This window comes from Narcine bancroftii, chromosome 5 (genome assembly GCF_036971445.1).
Source record: "Narcine bancroftii isolate sNarBan1 chromosome 5, sNarBan1.hap1, whole genome shotgun sequence".
Classification (NCBI taxonomy): domain Eukaryota; kingdom Metazoa; phylum Chordata; class Chondrichthyes; order Torpediniformes; family Narcinidae; genus Narcine; species Narcine bancroftii.
The window spans coordinates 71,284,518-71,302,817 of NC_091473.1; the positions used below are offsets into that span (position 1 = coordinate 71,284,518).

The 18,300-nt window shown below is 40.2% G+C and overlaps 1 protein-coding gene across 1 annotated transcript in view; it reads left to right on the plus strand.

Moving 5' to 3' along the window:
* Positions 1–18,300, plus strand: part of LOC138763516 (carboxyl-terminal PDZ ligand of neuronal nitric oxide synthase protein-like) — a 458,344-nt gene that overhangs the window by 185,592 nt on the left and 254,452 nt on the right. The window lies entirely within an intron of this gene.

Here is an 18,300-nt window from a genome sequence, read left to right on the forward strand (position 1 = left end):
TATGGTACTGAATTCACTAAAGGTGGAATCCCATGTAGGCAAGCTGGCCTTCATAAATCATAGTATCGAGTATAGGAGCTGGGAAGTGATGCTGCAGCTGTTTGAGGCATTGGTGAGGCCTGGTTTGGAGTACTGTGCTCATTTCTTGTCTCCAAATTATAGAAAGGATATAGATAAGGTGGAGAGGGTGCAGAGAAGGTTTACAACGATGTTGCCTGGCTTACAGCATCTGGATTACAGGGAGAGATTAAGGAGACTGAGACTTTATTCATTGGAACGTAGATGACTGAGAGGGGACTTAATAGAGGTATTTGAAATTATGAAAGGAATAATAGATAGACTAGACATAAACAGACTCTTTCCCTTTAGGGCAGGGGAGATTGGAACAAGAAGGCATGAGTTAAGGGTAAGGGAGCAAATCTTTAGGAGAAATATTAGAGGTTGCTTTTTCACTCAGCGAGTGGTGGCAGAATGGAATGATCTTGCAAATGAGATAGTTGTGGCAGGGATCCTTCTGTCATTTAAGAGAAGGTTGGATGTGTGCATGGAGGTGAGGGGGTTGGAGGAGAGTGGGAGGGTTGAACTAGTGGAGTTGTTCTCGTGAACTGGTGCGGACTCGAAGGGCTGGCGAGGCCTGTTTTCGCGCCGTAAATGGTTATATGGATAATGTATATTTGCTTGGATATATAATTCATGTGAATCCATGAATATAATGTACAATGTAGATCTCCTTTGAATCAGTCCTTGTGAAGCAATTATTGCTTACACCTTGGTCGCTGATCTCAAGACCAAGCCACCCAATGTTTACAATGCATGAATTCTGCATTGGCCTGAAGGATGTTGTTCATTGGTAACCCATTTCCTGTCATAAATTTTGGAAGCTCTCAGCAGGTTAGTCAGCATCTGTGGAAAGAGAAATAATGTTAATATTAACATTGAGCAGCACAGAGAAACAGCTTGTTGAGAACTACCTCATTACTCCAGCAACCTACTTTCAGCCCTGATCTGCATGGAACTTTCACATTCTCCTGTTGCCTCTGGGTCTTCTGCTTTCTCTCAGGTTAGCTGGTTAACTTGCCCCCGGACTGTCGGTAAGAGATAGAATCTGAAGAGAAATGACGCGAATGTGGGGAGGAGAAAAAATGGGATTGGCGCAAACAGATGCTTGATAGTTAGCATGGACAGTGGGCCGAAAGGCCTCTCTGACTTTAACTTCTTTACCATGTGACCATCCATTTAGAGGACTTTAGAATTAGAAGTTGCTGTGTGTTGCTGGAATCTGAGTGATGCCGACCCTTTGTTACTTCTCAACTCAATGCCACAGCAATAAGAAGTGAAGTGTTCTTTGCTTGCGTCGTTGTAAAACTGAGACTGCACATGCTATGGTTTCATGATCCTTTTCAAACAGGTGTGTCCACTGGGGCTCTCAGGACACAACATTTTATTCTTTCAGCTTCACCAAAATTACATTTTCTGGTTGTTGCTTGTGGGAACTTGGAGTGGGGAAATCCGCTAATACATTTCTTATAGAGGCACGTCTTTGTCTCCGAAATACTCTGGAATGTCCCGAGCACTACACAAATGCAATTTCTTACTTCCTTCCACCGTTCTGCTGTGCCACCTTCAGAAGCTTGTGAACTGAATGTAATCTTGAATGTTCTTCTGTCATCTGCTGACAGTGATCAAGAGGTCTTATGAAGCTTGAACCTGTAAAAGGTGATGATATCCTATGAGATCAAGACTAATCAGTGTAGTCATAAAATGCAGAAGACTTGCTTGTGAGGTGCAAAAGGCTCCTTCCTACCTGCAGATTCAAAGCATCTGAGTTAACTGGTTAGAGGTGAAGAAATGAGCAGTCACTAATTATTTGCAATATGAACCATAAACAACTGGGCAAAATCTTGACATGCACTAATTACTTGGAAGCATTGTTGCAATGTGTTGCAAGGTTCAATGCTGCAAAATTCGATGAGGTGATTAAAGTTTATAACACTGAAATGTTAACATTTTTAAAATGTGACTCATTTAATATAAAATGTAACCCTCAAAATTTAAGCAGGTGATTTTTTTTTGTCTTGCCTATTTTATATTGCTTCTTTTCATAAAGATCACATTTTATTTAACTTTGCATAAAGGCTAATCATCAAAGCTTCTTCTGGGAAGAGCCCTGTAATGGTCCTTTGTAATTATGCTATCAAATTTCTAATTTTCATAGAACACTACAACACAGTACAGGCCCTTTGGCCCTCAATGTTCCTTAAAAAAAGTATTAAACCCTTCCTACCACATAACCCTCTATTTTTCTTTAATCCATGTGCCTGTCTAAGAGTCTCTTAAATGCCCCTAATGTTTCAACCTCCATTACTATCCCTGGCAAGGCATTGCAGACACCCTTAACTCTGTGTAAAAAAAACAAACTTACCCCTAATGTCGCCCTTCAACTTCCCTCCCTTCACTTTGCTCCGGTGTTTGCTATTCCTGCCCTGGGAAACAGGCGCTGACTGTCTACCCTATCTATGCCTCTCAGAATCTTGTAGACCTCTATCAAGCCTCCTCTGATCCTTCTACATTCCAAAGAGAAAACTCCCAGCTCTGCTAAACTTGCCTCATAAGACTTGTTTTCCAATCCTGGTAAATCTCCTCTGCACCCTCTCCATAGCTTCCACATCCTTCCTATAATGAGATGACCAGAAATGAACACAATTTTCTAACCAGAGATTTGCCGAGTTGCAATATGACCTCTCTACTCCTGATTTCAATCCCCCATTAATGAATCCCAGCATCCTATAGGCCGCCTTAACTATCCTATCAAACTGTGCAGCGTCCTTGAGGGATGTATGGATTTGGACCCCAAGGTCCCTCTGTTCATCAACACTCTTAAGTAACCAGCCATTAAACCTGTACTCAGCCTTCAGGTTTGTCCTTCTAAAATGCATCACCTCCCACTTATCTGGATTGAAATCCATCTGCTACATTTCTGCTCAAATCTACATCCTGTCTATATCCTATTGTAATCTTCAGCTCTATCCACAACTCTTCCAAACCTTGTATCATCTGCAAACTTACTGACCCATCCTCCCGCTTCTTCATCCAGATCATTTATAAAAGACACAAAAAGCAGGAATCCCAGAACAGGTCCTTGTGGCACTCCACTAGTCACTGATCTCCAGGAAAAAATCTTTCCTTTCACTACTACTCCTTCCTGCAAGCCAATTTTATATCCACACATAAAGTTCCATTGATCCCATGCCTCATGCCTTTCTGGATGAGTCTCTCACCAAATCCCTTGCTAAAATCCATGTAGACCACATCTACCACCCTACCCTCACCAATTTATTTTGTTACCTCCTCAAAAAAACTTATTTAGACTCATGAGGCACGACCTTCCCTTCACAAAGCCATGCTGACTATCCTTCAGTAGACTGTACTTGTACAAATGCTCATAGATCCTATCCTTAAGAATCTTCTCCAATAACTTGCAATTATAAGACTCACTGGTCTATAATTCCCATGATTCTCCCTATTACCTTTTTTAAACCAGGGGATTACAATTGCCATTCTCCAATCTTCCGGCAGCTTTCCTGTGGCCAAAGAGGATTCAAAGATCATAGCTACTGCCCCATCTATCTCTTCTCTCACTTCCCACAGCAATCTGAAGAAGATCCAACACTTTCTCTTCCTTAATCTCTACATTGTCCAGCACACAGGCCTGCTCTATTTTGACCTCATCCTAATCAAGGTCCTTTTCTCTTGTGAACATTACTGCAAAGTATTCATTTAGGACCTCTCCAATCTCCTCCGTCTCCAAGCACATGTTGCCTCCTTTATCCTTTAGTGACCCACCTTTATTCTTCTGTTCTTCACATACACATAGAATGCCTTGGGGTTCTCCTTAATCCTACATACCAAGGCTTTCTCATGCCCCCTTCAAGCTCTCCTATGTATTTTCTTAAGCTCCTTCCGAACTACAATCTATTTCTCATGAGCCCTTCCTATTTCCTGCTTCCTATATCTAATTTATGCTTCCTTCTTCCTCTTGACTATTTGCTTCACCTGTTTCGTTAGCCATGGTTCCCATTTCCTACCATCTTTTCCTTGTCCCAATGGGACAAACCTATCCTGAACTCTACACAAATGGCCCTAAACTTCCTCCACATTGATGTTTTCACCCTTGAACATGTGTTTCCAATTTATTCTTGCTCGTTCCTGCCTCATCCCTTCAAAATTAGCCCTTCTCCATTTAAGAACTTTCCCATTTTGTCTGTTTTTTTAAATCATTTTCCTTAAAATGACCTCTGCTGAAGCTAAGGGTGTTGTGCACATGCTCCCCCATCGAGATATCCGCTAACTGACCAGCTACTATGGGAGATTTATAGTAATGAGTAAAGATTATCGGATCAATAGGAAATTACAGATAAACTGGGAGGAAGGATGATGGTCTTGGTCCCTGACTATAGCGTCTGTTCCAAAGTGATCCAGTGTCATCCCTCTCCTTGCCATTTGCAGCTTTAGTGTCTCATGTGACATTAACATGAGCTGATTGCATGCTGTCGCTACCATGTGGGACCCTCTTAGCTCTAAAACATCACTGCTGCCAAATTCCTCATTTTCACAAATATTACCTGCTGATCTACAATACACAAAAGTTCAGGAGAAACTCAGCTGGTTACACATCATCTATCAAAAGTAAAAGGTAACCAACATTTTGGGCCTGAGTCCTTCATCAAGTGTTGATTACCCTTTATTTTCTATAGATGCTGCAGAACCTGCTGAGTTTCTCCAATGCTTTTGTGTATTGCTTTCGATTCCAGTATCTCCAGACTCTCTTGTTTCCCTACTGATCTGACATTTTCAATTTCCCTATCCACACTAACATTTTCCTTTCTACATGAACTTAACAACATTCAAAATGACCTATCCCCTGACCAACTTGCTGCTATTTCCTGTCCCGTTCACTACCCCTATTCTTGTTGATCCATATTACATTCCTATGCCACTGGTCCCTTGATTTTAAAATTAGTTTTTAAACTCCTCAATTCTGAAAAACTGTCAACACCTCAAAAAGATACTAACTCCTGTCACTACTCTCTCTTCCTTTTGCTATCATCTTTTGCCAGATTAGGATTCTTTGAAGCATTTGACTATTGCAGGGTCTCCATAAATGTTTCAATAATACATCCATTGGGTTAATTGAGAGTCATCCCAGTTTGAAATAAAGCAGCACTTGAATTATTTGTGCATTATATTAGTGGTGTTTTCCAATAAACCTTTGGATCTTTGGCCTTGTTCCATAAATTGAGATTCGGCATCATTTCCATTTGTAGTTGTACCACTGTGCAAAGCTGTCAAAATTGTGCTGTGGCCAGAGAACTGCACAAGGACAGCTTTCAGGAACAAACAGATGGTTCTCCATTGCATGAAATAGCTTGAAATATTGCAAGCGATCAAAAGAAACCATTGCCCCACTGTTCTTAATAAAGCGTCATGTCAGTGCACTTTGAGTGAAATTGAAACAAATATGCTCAGGTTGTCTTGACAAATATTCCTCTCTGAACTAACACCATCAAACCAGCAGGTTATGGAGATGACCTTTGTGTTTTGCACCAATTATCTGCTGAATTTGCCTACTTTAAAACCATCAGCGTGAGATTTGGGCAGTGTGAGACTCAAACTTCAATGTTATTTCATGTTATACAGCACGGGAAATGCCCTTCAGCCAGACTTGTCCATGCTGACCAAGGTGTCTTCCTGAGCTTGTCATACTTGGTCCATATCCCTCTAAACATTTCTTATTCATGAACCTACCCAAATGCCCTTCAAATGTTGTAATTGTACCTACCACTTTCTCTGGTAACTTGTTCTTGAAATAATCCAAGTAAACATCATCTGCTGACCTGCCCTTATAAATCCTCTTGGTCTCCTCTTCCAAAGACCCCATCAGATTTGAGACACAATTTCCCAAGCACAAAACTATGCATTTCCAAATGCATGTTAAAAAAGGTGAAAAGATGCATAAACCTGAAATAAAAGATGATCCTCTACAGTTAAGATACAGAGAAAAAACATAGTTTCAGGTTGTAAATCTTTCATCAGTTGTCATCAGAGTGGCTTTTCTCCAAGGATGCTACCTGGCCTGTTAAGTTTCTCCAGCATTTTCTGTTTTTATTTTCATTGTCATGTGCCTGTAACTTGTTGCTCACCAAATTCTAAAGACAAATTAGTCACTCTCCTGGCCACTGAACCTTCCCAGAGGCAAATTAGCTGCTGTCTGCAACTGCTACTAACCCTTAGAACAAACTGGTTGGTTGTAAACCAATTTGCAACATCATAAGATCAGGAAAGGCAGTATTTTAATGCATGCATTGTTCCCTCCATGATGGGGTTCATTTGGGAATGTGTCTGTATCCAGATCCCATGCACACCCAGCCAAGAAGTATAACTGGTGGTGCAAATGGCAAGATGAGCTTTAAGATGGAAAGTAGATGAGAAAACAAAATCAAAGTTGAGAAATAGTGGAGGACATGAGGGGTTAAATAGCAGAATGGGGCAGGGTGTCTGAGGGCAGAAAAGACCTTGGTGAATAACAAAACACTGGCGTGGAGGATGTGGAAATAGAACAACCAGCAGTAAAGAGAATTAAAATAAAGGGCTGTGATTCATGAAAATGGTGGATATGAAGATCATCTGAAATTGTTGAGTCAACAAGGCTATAAGGTACCTAGTGGGAAGATAATGTTCTACTCCTCAAGCTTTTGTGGGGCTTTATCAGAACAGGGTGGGAGATTGAAGATGGGGAAGTGTAGTTGTCATTTAATCTTTGTGAGGACCGGATTTGCTCAATGTGAAAACCAGAACATTTGTTTTGAGGTGATATTGATGAAGGCTGTGTCACTGGGTATAGAACAAATCCCCTTGCTCTTCAATCACTGATGTGGGATCATTTACCATTTTACCATCTTTTAGTAGAAGTAGAAACTCTGCCTGATCTGAATCTCAGGGTTGCATGTGATGTCATGGATGTAGTCTGACAATAAATCTGAACTTTGAATTTTAAACACAAGCCTGAAAGAGCTGTGGCTTTATAGCTCATGACGCAGCAGTTAGCGCTGCTGCCTTGCAATCCCAGGGGCCTGGACCTGATGTTGAGCCCTGGTGGTGTTTGCATGTTCTTCCTATGGACTGCATGAGTTTTTCCTGGGTGCTCCAGGTTCCTCCCAAACTGATGCTGGTAGGATAATTGGCTGCTGTAAACGATGTCTCGGTATAAGAGGGTATTAGTTTGGGAAGAGTTGATGGGCATCTTGCAAGAGAATAGGTGACAGGAAAATGTGGGAGATTGAGAATGTTGAGTCAAAGGCTCACCTATGTCATAAGGAAAAATATAATGATAATCCAAAGGACACCATTATTTAAAAAAAAACACAACACTCATTAAATATTTCACTGGAGTATTGCTTCAACATTTGAGCTCAAGGAGGGGCTTTTGAACCACTGACTTGGAGTTGAATGAGCAATGTGAAGGCCCGAGCCTACTATGGTGCAGGAAAAAAGGGTAAGGGTGTTAAGTGTTACAGTTCCACAAAGATTCACCAATCAAATGAAAAAAAATGTGAGCAGGAGATATTTAATTCTATTCAAATAAAAACAGTGGCGTGCCCAAGCCCCTGAAACAGCAGCAATGTCTCTAGCATAGACCTCGGAGAGAGGAGAGTAGAGGCCCAGGGCTGCTCCAAAGGGTTCAACTTCCCTGTTCTAATGCTGGTGGCTTTGTACAGGCATTAAATGGCTTGTTTGACAAGCCGATGTTGTTTTTAAACTAAAATTCTGTAACCGCACATATCTACCCATGATGGTGGTGCCTTTGGTCGGCAGCAGCCACGAGGGGTTACAGACTCCAGGGAGCAACGAATGGGAGCTAGGCACCAGAAACGGGGAGAATATCCCTCAATGAGAGGGCGAAACAGGAGAGATGATCCGACAGGACGGTGACCATTGCAGCAGACCAGTGAGGGGCTCAGTCACTGACTGACCCACACAGGCTGTGGGTGCCTTGCGGTTGAAGGATCCACACAGTCTGCTGGAGACTGGATGATGGGAATCAGGTATCAGAGCTGGGATTTGAGAGGGTGCTGAGGGTCAGAAGGGCCTTGGGCGCTGAAGGCTTCCTAATAGAGTCGGGTTGGTGATGGATTGAACAGGAGTCTCTGCAGCTTCAGAGGCTGCGGGAGCACTGGAGGCAAATCACAGACACACAGTGACTCTGAAGGGGCTCTCTTTTGCTTCTCTGTCTTACTTTAAGGGTCTCCGTGCAACACTGATGGCGACTCTGTCTGCCTTATGGCAGTCAGAAGGCAATGTAATATTACATGTTCTGTACTATTATATGACAATAAAGAGATCTTGAACCATTAATAGATTGGCATAGTATTGTTTCTTTGGAAATAGCAGTGCTTGGTTAAGTCGTGGTCCTTCAGCCTTTGTGCATACTTTGTCATATTTAGGAATTTGAGTGTGGACACCTCTTAAATTTTATGGTCACATGCACTGAAGTACAGTGTGAGCAGTCTAACTTGTCACTGGCATAAAGTACAGCAGTAAAAACAGTTCAGAGTGAGGTGTTGCAGTTCGAACAGAACAACAGCAATATTACTATTTTGCGGTCACTTCAGGAATCAGATAACTACAGGAAAGAAATATTTATTGATATTTTCTTTCCTCTTTCAGTTGTAGAGTTTTACAATGCAGAAGCAGGCCCTTCGGCCCAACTCATCCATGACGACCAAGTTGTCTACCCAAGATAGTCCCATTTGTCTGCATTTGGCTTGTATCCCTCTCAACTTTTCCTATCCATGTACTTGAGTATTGAGTATTGAAGATGCTCTACTGGATCATTGAACCAGATGGGAAAGGTTTCCAACAGTAAACTATGATTGGCTGTTGTAAATCTGATGAATGAAAACAGCAATGGTGGAGCAGACTGCAAGACTCGGGTCACGTACTGATCTGCTGGCCATCGACGTCTCCACAAATATAGTCTGCCTCTTGAATCTGCTCAACCACTCATTGAGATCAAGGCTGATCTGCAACCGCAGCTCCATTTTCCTGAACTATTCCCACATCCCTTGATTCCCTTAAAATCTAGGGTTCTATCAGTCTCCTTTTTCAGTAAACAAGGCAACTGAGCTTCTACATTTCTCCAGAGGATTCTGAAGATCCCCTATCTTTTGAGTAAAAAGCCTTCCCCTCCTCTCAGCCCAAGTTGGTATTTTCCTTATCTGAGGGCTGTGGCCACTGTTCCTGGCCTCCTCAGAAAGCATAGTTTTTTAAATATTTTTTTATTTTTCACACTATGAACCATATCAATCATAATACACACTAACATTTCCCTCTTGAATATACACAGTGGCATTTTCTCCCCTTTTTTCCTCCCTCCCCACCTTCTCACCCCCCCTCCAAACCCATTACACGTTCAACATATACAATACAATAAAACCATTAAACAATGTCATCACACAATAAAAATACACAAGAAAATTGTGTCATCTACTTTTACACACTGGATCAGGTCATTTTGTCTTTTTATCATTTTTGGGGGTGGAGGTCCACAGTAGGCCCTCTCTGTTGTGTTCCATGTTTGGTTCCCAAATTTGTTCAAAAAATGTCACTTTATTTTTTAAATTATATGTTATTTTTTCCAATTCATTTCTATGTACCATTGCTGTACTCTCAGGCTCTCTTCTGATTTCCAAGTTGATGTTATACATTTTTTTGCTACAGCTAAGGCTATCGTAATAAATCTTTTTTGCGCTTCATCCAGTTTGAGGCCTAATTCTTTACTTCTTATATTACTTAGAAGAAAGATCTCTGGATTTCTTTGTATGTTACCTTTTGTGATTTTATTTAATACCTGATTTAGATCTTCCCAAAACTTTTTCACTTTCATGTACTGTTGTTCCCGTTTCTTTCTGATAATTATCTATCTGATAATGTTGGATCCCATTTATTTAATGTTTGAGGCATGATATATAGCCTGTGTAACTAATTATATTGTATCATGCGTAACCTCGTGTTTATTATATTTTTCATAGTTCCAGAGCATAACTTTTCCAATATTTCATTTTTTTATCTTTATGTTTAAATCTTTTTCCCACTTTTGTTTGGGTTTATAGCTTATTTCATCATTTTCTTTCTCTTGCAGCTTGATGTACATGTTTGTTACAAATCTTTTTATTATTGTTGTTTCTGTAATCACAAATTCAAATCTGCTTCCTTCTGGTAATCTCAGTCTGTTTCCCAATTTGTCCTTTAAGTAGGTTTTCAGTTGGTGGCATGCAAACATTGTACCATGCGTTATTCCATATTTGTACTTCATTTGTTCAAATGATAATAAATTATTTCCCAAAAAAAATTTCTATTCTTTTAATTCCTTTTCTCTGCCATTCTCTAAAGGAAAGGTTATCTATTGTGAAAGGGATTGGTTGATTTTGCGTCAATAATAATTTTGGTTGTTGGCAATTTGTTTTTTTCCATTCTACGTGAATCTTCTTCCAAATGTTAAGTAAATAGTGCAGTACTGGTGAACTTCTATATTGCGCCAGTTTTTCATCCAACTTATAAAGTATATGTTCTGGTACCTTCTCCCCTTTTTTTTAAATCTAGCTCTATCTTGGTCCAATCTGGTTATTCCCTTGTTTGATAAAGTTTGGTAGCTGCAAACCACCTCGTTTGTACCATTCTGTGAATTTATCTAGCGCTATCCTCGGTTTCCCCCCTTTTCATATGAATTTCCTTATTATTCTCTTTAGTTCATTGAAGAATTTCTCTGTTAAGGGAATTGCTAACAATTGAAATAAGTATTGTATCCTTGGGAAGACATTCATTTTAATGCAATTTACCCTCCCTATCAATGTTAGTGGCAATTCTTTCCAATGTTTTAAGTCATCTTGTAGTTTCTTCATTAATGGCTGATAATTTAATTTCTATAGATTGCCTAGATTATTATCTAGTCTAATACCTAGGTATCAGATTGCTTGTGTTTGCCATTTAAATGGTGATTCTTTTTTAAACTGTGTAATCCGCATTATTCATTGGCATCGCTTCACTTTTATTTGCATTGATCTTGTACCCCAATATTTCTCCATATTCCTTTAATTTCTTATGTGGTTCTTTTATTTATATTTCTGGTTCTGTTAAGTATACTACGATGTCATCTGCAAATAAACTGATTTTATATGCCTTCTCTTTTATTTTTATCCCTTTTATTTTATTTTCTGTCCTTATCAGTTCTTCCAAGGGTTCTATAGCTAAAGCGAACAATGAGGGAGATAATAGACATCCCTGCCTAGTTGGCCTACTTAATTTAAATTGGTTCGATACATATCCATTTACTGTCACCTTCGCCAATGGTCCCTTATATAATGCTTTAATCGAATTAATATATTTCTCTGGTAGGTTGAACCTCGTAATACTTTGAATAAATAATTCCATTCTACACTGTCAAAGGCTTTCTCGGTGACTAAAGCAACAGCTACTGTTGGTATCTTATTTCCTTGTACTGCATGGATTAAGTTAATAAACTTACAGACATTGTCCGTTGTTCATCTTTTCTTAATAAATCCAGTTTGATCTTGTTTTATTATTTTCGGTATACAGTTGGCCAATCTGTTTGCTAATAGTTTTGCTATTTATCTTATAATCTGAATTAAGTAGAGATATTGGTCTATATGATGCTGGTGTTAGTGGATCTTTCCCCGTCTTTGGTATTACTGTAATTATTGCTGTTTTACATGAATGAAAGTTTTGTGTTTCTTCAATCTGGTTCATTACTTCCAGGAGAGGAGGAATTAATAAGTCTTTAAATGTTTTATAGAATTCTATTGGGAGTCCATCCTCTCCAGGCGTTTTATTGTTTGGTAGCTTTTTTAATATATCCTGTATTCCTCTATTTCAAATGGTTTTATCAATTTGTTTTGCTCCTCTTCTTGCAATTTTGGTTGTTCACTGTTAGCTAAAAACTCATCTATTTTGTCTTCTTTCCCTTCGTTCTCAGTTCGGTATAATTGTTCATAGAATTCTTTAAAAGTTTTCATTGATCTCTGTTGTAATTTGTTTGCCCTTTTTCCTTGATGCTTGATGCTTTTAGCTTGTTCTGTTTTAAGTTGCCAGGCTAGTATTTTGTGCATTTTTTCTCCTAGTTCATAATACTTCTGCTTTATTTTCATTATGTCCTTCTCCCGCTTATACGTTTGTAATGTTTAGAATTTTATTTTTTTGTCCGCCAATTCTCTTCTTTTTTTTGTATCTTCCCTTGTTGCTAGTTCTTTTTCTGAACTTAGTATTTCCCTTTCCAACTGTTCTATTTCCCGATTGTAGTCCTTTTCCTTCTTAGTTACATAACTTATTATCTGCCTTCTAATGAAGGCTTTCATTGCATCCCATAATATAAATTTGTCTTTCACTGATTCCGTATTTATTTCAAAGTACATTTTAATTTGGTGTTCAATAAATTCTCTTAATTCCTGTCTTTTAAGTAGCATGGAGTTTAATCTCCATCTATATGTTCTTGGTGGGATGTCCTCCAGTTCTATTGCTAATAACAGGGGTGAATGATCAGATAGCAATCTAGCTTTATATTCCATTTTCCAAACCCTCCCTTGGACATGGGCTGATAACAGGAACAGGTCAATTCTTGAGTATATTTTATGTCTACTTGAATAATATGAGTATTCCTTCTCCTTTGGTTGTTGCCTCCTCCATATATCCAAAAGTTGCATTTCCTGCATTGATTTAACCATAAATTTGGCTACTTTGTTCTTTCTGCTAGTCTTTTGTCCAGTTTTATTCACCTTTGGGTCCAAATTAAGGTTAAAATCCCCTCCTATCAATATATTCTCCTGCGTATCTACAATCTTCCAAAAAATATCTTGCATAAATTTTTGATCCTCTTTAGGTACATATATATTGATCAAATTCCAGAATTCTGAATATATCTGACACTTTCTCATTACATACCTACCTGCTGGATCTATTATTTCCTCCTCTATTTTGATTGGTACATTTTTATTGATTAATATAGCTACACCTCTGGCTTTTGAATTTATATGACCCTGCAGTTACGTGCCCTACCCAGTCTCTCCTTAATTTATTATGTTCCATTTCAGTTAGATCCATTTCCTGCACGAATGCTATATCTATTTTTTTCTTTTTTCAGTAAATTTAATAGCCTCTTCTTTTTGATTTGGTTATGTATTCTGTTAATATTTATATTCATATAGTTCTACATGGCCATCTCATACTCTGTTTACACCTCATTTCTGCTCCCTCACCACCACCTTTCCCCTTTTCCCCATTTTCACCTCTCAGTTTTCCCTTTTTGAACTCAATGTATGACAAAACTTTTAAAACATAAAATACTTCAACAACTCCCACATCTAAATTTCCCTTAACCCCAAGTGTCCCATCCCCCCCCCCCCCCCCCGAGTTGCCCCTTGTCCATTGCCGGGCAACCACAACTCTCCTCTCCATTTGGATTGCAAACCCGCTCGCAAGCGTCAACTGATTTTGCAGTGACTATTATTCTCTTCCAGAAAAGACTTTTATCTTCACATTAAAACAAAGCTCCCCCTCTTTTCTTTTTTCCCTCCTCTCCCTTACTTCCCTTTTCTTTCCCTTCTTTAGTTCTTTCTTATACATTATTTTTACATCTTTATATGTCATTTGTCGTCGTTCTTCGTTCTTGTTACATCTCTTCATCTCTCTTTCTGCCCTGCAGGCATTCTGCAAATTCTCGTGCTTTCTCCAATCCGAGAACAGTCTGTTTTGCTCCCCTGGGATAACTATTTTAAGCACAGCTGGATATCTTAACATAAATTTATAGCGTTTTTTCCATAGGATCGATTTTGCTGTGTTAAACTCCTTCCTCTTTAGGAGTTCAAAACTTATGTCTGGGTAAAAAAATATTTTTTGACCCTTGTATTCCAATGATTTTTTGTTTTCTCTAACTTTATTCCTTGCCCGCTCCAATATATTTTCTCTTGTGTTTCTCATAAATTCTACTAAAACGGAACTTGGTTTTTGTTGTGACTGTCGTTTCGGGGCTAGTGTTCTGTGTGCCCTTTCTATTTCTATTCCTTCCTGTATTTCTGCCATTCCCAGGACTTTTGGGATCCATTCTTTTATAAGTTCTTTCATATTTTTGCCTTCTTCATCTTCCTTGAGGCCCACTATCTTTATATTGTTTCGCCTACTGTAGTTTTCCATTATATCCATCTTCTGAGCTAACAACTCTTGTGACTCTTTAACTTTTTTGTCACTATCTTCCAATTTTCTTCTTAAGTCATTCTCGTTTTTCCAGATTTTCTAATCTTTTCCCTATTTGTCATGACCAGCTCTTTTCTACTCATTTTTTCTTCTGTACTTTTCATTTCACTAAATTCTAATGTCAATTCTTTTAATGCTTTAATTTGTTCTTGAAATTTTTAAAATCTATATACTGTCCATTCATTTTACCTTCTATTCCTCTGTGCAGAGCTTGGTCTACTTCTGTGTCTGCTCTTGGGTTTGTGTCTTCTACTTCTCTTCCTTGTATCTGTGTCTCTTCTGACTTTCTTGTTGAGTTGCTTGCCTCAGTTTGTTGGGTGTTTTTTTGCATATCTTATGTTGGTCCTCTTCTATTGGGCTAGTTATTTATTGGGCTTCCTGTTGCTGTTTTTCTTTCTTATCACTCCCTTTCCCGTTGCTTTCCTCTTCTTCCAGCTGAGAGCCCTGCTGTCAGGCATCTCTCAGCTGGTCATGCTGTGTAAGTTCACTCCACAGCTGGGCCCCCTTCCCGTTGGTGTTTTCCTTTTCCTTGGTGTGCACTTCTGTTTGGCTCAGTGAGCCATTTTTGCTGTCCCGTGGTTGGGAGGTCGCGAGCCTGCGGGGGCACATCTGTCCACGGCCGCTCCTTGCCTCTTCATGCAGGTAAGGCCTTCTCCTTTCTCTTCCGGTGTCTTTCCTTCTTTTTTTCCCCTTTTTGGATTTTCCTTCTTAGATGCCATTTTCTTTCTTTTCTCCACACCTTTATCTTTTATTTGTTGTGTTTTGTGTTTCTTGAGCTTTTGCGTTTTCTTCACTTTATTTTTTCTTTTCTGGAGAGGACTGGTATTCTCCTACCAGCCACTACGCCATCACGTGACTCCTCTCCTCAGATAGCATAGTTAATCCCATCATCACCTACCAGTTAATTGATTCCTTTTCCCTCCTAAAGTTAATTCTGACAAATTGATTTTATTTGCTTGCAATACTGACAAAATCTTTACCACCGAGCACTGAGGTAGTCAATAGTGGAAAAATGGGAATGCTTTGTTTAAAATTGTTACTGATTTATTGACTTCCAAAAAGCTCAGTGGTTCAGAATAACAAAGCCCCAAGCCAGTGAAATCCGTGTGCAACTAAGTTTTGTGTGTTTGCGTCCCTCTCTTCTCAGAGGCTGCTTTACTGTTCCTGAAACCCCCTAGATGAATGGAAAATCCAGGATGACTTTAATTACCCAGCAAGGAATCTGAGGAGAACAGGTTGCTGCTGGAAAAGCATACAAAATTTCAAAACTTGCAGTCGAGGACAAGGCCCTTTGTCACATCTGATCTGTCACATCTGATCTGTGTTGACCATCAATCTCCCATTTACACCAATTCTAAAATAATTTTTTTTAAAAATTCTCCCCAAATTCTCATGATTTTACCACCAAGAGGTGGGCCACACTGGCCAATTAATCTGTTGACCTGCACGTAGATGGGATGTGGGGGGGAACGAGCACTTTGGAGGAAACCCACGCAGTCACAATGAGTAGATGCAAACTCTCTAGAGGTAACACCAAAGATCAGGATTAAACCTGGGTCTTGGGAGTTGTGAGGCAGTGGGTCCTTGAGTTGTGCCACTCTGTTGACCTCTGCACTCTGTTCCTCAAGCAGATCAAATTATTAGGGAGTGAGTATTTTAGATTTGAAGCAAATTGAAATCAGATTATTATTTTGAGATTGAAACGCCTGAGGAAAATTAATTACCTATTTGACATGCTGAATGGGGCACATAAATATTGTTGCCACAAGAGTGGATCAGAGCCCAGTGTTCTGAGGCAAGAGGCTCATCTACAAACACCCCAAGGGATTTCCATCATCTGGAAGGCGTAAGACAGGAGTGCAGACTTTTTTCTGCTTATCTGGATGACCACAGCTTTAGCCCCACTCAATACTATCTCAGACAAAGCAGTCTACTTAATCAGTACCTTATCCATTGACCAATAAAATAATTCCTTCCATCATCTGATCCAAAAGCACCTCCGAATCTCTCATTTTAGCATCAGACATAAACAAAAGCTGGTTCATTGGGACCATCACCACCAGTGATTTTCTTTTCTTTTTTCCCCCCTTCTCTCCCCCTTCAAGTTTTACACTCGGGCATTTATCGCCATCTTCTCAAAGTCCTCCAATTTCTATCCAACAGGACTGTGAGAATACTATCACCCGAAGACTCAGTCACTCAGCTGCTAAAGCTGATGCCTTACAGCTCCAGCGATCTCGGCCCATTCAATCCTTGCTCCTTCAACTTCATTGCCAGCAGCTTGCAATCTATGTGGGTCCTTTGACCACAGGGTGCCTGCAGCTTGTGTCTGTGATCTCAGGCAGTGGTTGTGAAGAGAGATATATTTCAATGCAAATTTACCACCAAAGGAGTGGGAGATCATTGCTCTCTCTCGCTATTTTCAAAGACAAGCATCAGAATATACTGTCATGAACAAGTCATGAAATTAATTGTTTTGTGGCAGCATCACAGTGTAAACATTTATATAAACCACCTTACAAAAATAAATAAAAATAATGCACGAAAAGTCAATTATTCATTAATCATTCAGGAATCTGATGGCAGCAAGGAAGAAAGAATCTGTCCTTGTGCTGCTTGTTTTTAGGCCCCTGTATCTTTTTCCTGATGGTAACAGAGTGAACAGGACATGGCCTGGGTGGAGGGGGTCTTTGAGGATAGATGCTGCTTTGAGGATCTGGCTTTGAGGATAGCCAGAATGCCCTCCACTGTAAACCTTTAGAAATTTTCAAAAGCCTTTGGTGACATACCGAATCTCCTCAAACACCTCACAAAGTATAGCTGCTGGTGAGCCTGCTTCATGATTGCATTGATATGGAGGCTCCAGGACAGATCCTCGGAGCTGTGGACACCCAGGAATTTGAAATTCTTGAGCCTCTCCTCATCTGAGCCCTTGATGAAGACTAGAAGAACATAATTAATATGTTACTAATGACAAAGAATTGATGATGGTGAAATGACTCCATGTGAAGTCTCCAAGGCCCTGGGACAGTGTGGTCTGTGATTGGAACAGTCAAACAGACAATAAGCCCTTTCAAGCAGGGGAAGCACCCATCTGTAAATGTGGAGGTTCAACACCCTTACATATAAAAGCATACATCTCTGAATGCACCGTGGCCAGCTCTGAGGCACCGATTCCAACCCTCCTCGGGAAAGGATAATCGACGGAACGCTGCGCTCTGCCGCCTGACCTGAATGTACGGCCACTGCAAATGGATGGTTTGGGGTGGGCTGATGATGCTGTCAGCTCACAACCCATCTCCCCACTCACCCCTCAAGGCAGGGGTGGCAGGTGGGAGCTGTTGGGGCAGCGGGGGCTGCCGGAAGCCATTGGGGGCAGCCGATGCAGACTGTCGCAGCCTCACCGGGCCATTTCGGCCTTCGGAATCGCACTTTTCAGCTCAAAATGAGGCAGCGCAATGGCTGTCTTCCTTCCCCAAAATCCCCCATACAGCTGGAACTGCTCTGTGGTTCCCAGAACAGTTCCATTGTTCTGCCACGTATTTATGATGGGTGGTGCTACGGCACCAGTTGCCCCACCTTCGTCGGATCTGGAGGGCGCTACAAGGCCCCGCTCAATACGAATGCGACACTGGAGCAACCTTTTAGGGCTGCTGTCTGAAAGGTAAGCTTTAAGTTTTTGATCTGCACTTGTAGCTGGCCTCCAGGCGGAGGTCTGACGTGAAATGGCCTACTACCTCCAGAGCAAGTTGATTATAATGCCAGTTCTCCACTGCATTCTGGCTCACACTACCCCAATTTCTTCCACATAATCATCTGCACTTAGCACATAATGAAACCACCATCATTCAGATGCTTTTTAAATAAATTATCTTTTTGATTGGGGCTTGCTTCTAAGTGTGGTTTCCTGATAAGAAGTGGTAGAGATTCACACCTGTATAATTTCCCTATTTGCTTGGTTCTAGGAGAACCTAAATCCAT